We start from the raw sequence: 3,919 nt of genomic DNA, 5'->3' as shown, positions 1-3,919 counted from the left end.
AGACCAACAGAGGGGACACACCACCGATAACAGACTGGGAAACTTTAGCAAACAACCGTTAAAAAAAAAAAAAAAAAACGGTATAGTGTGTGTCTGTCTGCAGGTTTCCTATATTTGTATATATTTGCCTTTTTTAATTTGAACGTTTCGGCCTGTGGACTCCATGAAACCAAGACTGGAGCTTTTGTTGCAAAAGTATATAGCCTACTAAAACATTGACAAATGGCACTCTTAGGCTAAACATTGGAAAAATTGAAAGATTTAGCCTAAATAACCCTAATCTTGCGTAAGAGGTTTTTAGCGCCTGACACTTGCTGGACATGACTGACATTGAGAGGTCCAGAAACACCTCTGAGAGGGCCATAATGAAGTGTACTTTATATTATTCTCTCCCTCCAGTCATGACACTCTTATTTTAGCAGTTCCTTCCATGTAATTATCACCTTTATTTCATATCCAAGCATGTTTATTAATACTCTGTTAGCTGTAATGCAGCTATTTTTGTTAGGGATAGAAGCACAACAGGAATGTTGACTCTGCATGGCTGCCATGACATCACTGGCCCTAAGGGACATTAATCTGCTGGGGATGCGATTATGCAATTTTCTGAAATGCAGGGCTTTATCTATGGATTTCTCTCTCTACACAGAGAGTCTGACCAGGTGTTTTCTGTGTAAGAGCCAATGCAAACAATGTGTCTGTAACTTTATACTTGAGGACAGTGTGTAACTGTTTTTCAACATTTCACCCATATGAAGGCCTACTGAGAAACATCAATAACCCTTAAAAATTCACAATGTATTATATATTATAGAAGCCCATATCCGCCACATAAAAAATCATGCTTGGTAAATCATAATAGTGTTAAATCATAAAAATTACATAAAAAGTCAAGATTTTCACATAAAAATCAGACTTTTTAAGTCATAATTTCACATTTTTAAATCATGTGACTTAACTATGATTTTTTTTTTTTTTTTGCGGCAGAAATTGGCTTCCATAGTAGCAGAGCCCGTCTACGGAGAGCCTTGGCACTTCCTATTAGCCCCATTGTATCGATCTTGGTTGCAGTTCCATTAGAATTCCACTGGAGGTGATCGCGGGCGAGTGCAGACTGAATGGGAGTCTATGGGGCTAGACAGCTAAATTTGTCTCTTTCACCCGATTGCCATTGAGAAATCTCAGATTTTATTGTAGGTTTTGCAAGTTCAACATGGGTTATAGATCGAAAGTTGAATGAACGAGTACTTATTTCTTTTCGATTTCTTACAGGTTGAGTTGTTGTTGCCCATAACACGCTAGCATTCTGCTAATGACGTCAGCATTCTGACGTCATTGACATTTTAAAAGACTTTTTAAAGCAAATAAGTGACTCTAAAAAATCTAACACCCAGCAATGTGTAATTTCTTTGCATCTCCTTTCGAATACAACATTCAAATTACTAGACAAAAAATTATATCCTGAGAAAAGTGGATTTTGAGGGGTATTTCGCCATAGACCTCCATTCAATCTGCACTCGCCTGCGAGCGCCCCCGCATGGACAGAGACGTGTTACTGCAGCCAGTCCAGAAACCGGAAGTAAGCAGAGAGTGCCAATTCTCTTCATATTAGACATTCTCTGATAGTAGTGTCATTGAATCATTCAGTCAACTAGTTTGTAAACACTGCTTCAATCAGCAATGACACAATTCACTGTCCGAAATCGCAGGTACAAGTATTTACTTTGAACACACACACACACACACACACACACACACACACACACACACACACACACTTCTTTCTGGAGGTTATATGACTGCAGTATTGGCAACAAGTGACTGTCTTTTTGAGTGAGTCATTGAATCATTCAGTCAACTGGTTTGTTCAAAACACTGCTTCAATCAGCAAGAAACAATTGATTGTACTTACTTTGAATAAGTAATTACTTTGCAACTGCTAAAAAAGTATGTTCTATATAGTATGAAAATGTGTAGTATGAATATAATTTGGACGCACTACATTCGCCATGTTGTCATTATCACCCGTGACCTACCAGCGTCAGTTGCGTCTCTTCACTTCCATTCACAAATCCTCTCCCGTGGCATTCAGTAACTAAACGAGACACAGTTGGTTATGCTTTGAATTTGTTTGGAACTATTTACATTTTTGTGTGAACTATTCCTTTATGGAAATCATTCACTAAAGGAAGAGCCATTGCTGCTGACAAGCTCCATTCCAAGACGCCCTTTGACCTTACAGCCCGAGGACCCTGTAGTCCAAACTGAAGCCTCATGAGGAGGAACAATGGGAGCCACAGATCCCCTGATGGAGCCAGACAGCTGAAGCCTTGTTACATGCAGTAAAAGACCCTTTATTGCAGTGGTGTGAGCATGTGTACTGAAGGAGCCTTCTGCTCATTTAGTGTGGATCATTTCATGCTCATTGCCATGCAGAGAAATACAATGGATTTTTTTTTTCCATTAACCATTTTACCCCTAGCGAGAGTTCTTTGACAAGATCTGTTTATCTAACATCTCCAGGCAACCCTGGGCCTGTCATGTCTGATGACATTTTATATGCCCTTAAGAGAATAACTGTTGCACAGATGATTAATAAAACACTTCCATAGTTCTTAGTATGAAGTAAGACATTACTGTACATTTCTGCTGGTTTAAAAAAAAGCACATTTTAAAATGTATTCATGTATTTCAGTATTTTTTAACAATGGATAGTTAGGGTAGAAAAATAAATAATTTAAAAAGTCTTATAAACTTTTAAAATGAAAAACATTTCTCATATGATATCCGTATCTTATGTTCTTGACATCAAAGGCTGTGCATTCAATCAAACGATGCTGCCTTAGGGCTCAAATTCATTTGTCCCTTGGTAATATGGCTCACACAATATTTGGCCCAATGTTTGTTCCAAGTTATTTATGAATATTAAAATTGGCAATGATTTTGCACTGTTGGGTCTTTGAGGTAATACATGTCAATGTTTGATTTGAAGCATGTTTGTTGACTTTAACAAATATAATTAAATTATATAATATAAACTATTCAAAAATTGGGGGTTTCTATTATTTGAAAATAAATAAATACTTTTATCAAGCAAGGATGCATTAAATGGATAAAAAGTGACAAAGACTTTACATTGTTAAAAATATTTCTATTTCAAATAAATGCTGTTCTGGAACTTTCTATTAATCAAATAATCCAGAAGATATGCATCACTTTTTCCACAAAAAAATATTAAGCAGCAAAAATGCCTAGTTCTGTCATGAAACGCAACCTGATGATATTCACAGCGTTAACTACTTGGCACAAGCTGATTGGTTCATGTAGCATCTGCAGCCAATGAGCTTGCTGCTCACAACATTTAAATGGCTGGTTAGGAGTTCCTCCGATACCCTCCACCTTCCCCAGCTCCACCTGTATAGATCTGCTATGGGTAATTTATATACAGTATATGCTATTTGTGAGCAGCAGTATGTCTTACATAATCACAGCAGCGTATCAGCATATGTATTGGCAGTAGCAAGTTCCTGTACTTGCTCTGCAGCAGCAGCGTAGCAGATCTATTCCGACCAGACCGAATACATTAACATTGTCATTTCCATCACAAATCTCCCAAGAGTTGTCATGATAGAGCTGTTTTTAACATTGATGAGAGTAAGGAAAGTTTCTTGAACAGCAAATCAGCATATTAGAATGACTTCTGAAGGATCATGTGACATGTAAATTCAGCTTTGCCATCACAGGAATAAATTACACTTTAAAAAAATCTATTAAAATAGAAAACAATTACATATTCCATATAAATTGTATACGATTTGATAATATTTACTGCATTTTTGATCAAATAAATGAGCAAAAAGTATTGATGATCATAAAACCCCAAACTTTTGAACGATGATATAACACTAGAGACTCTGGG

This window comes from Squalius cephalus, assembly GCF_949319135.1.
Source record: "Squalius cephalus genome assembly, chromosome: 18".
In the NCBI taxonomy this organism is placed as follows: Eukaryota; Metazoa; Chordata; class Actinopteri; order Cypriniformes; family Leuciscidae; genus Squalius; species Squalius cephalus.
This window is presented reverse-complemented; position numbering follows the sequence as displayed.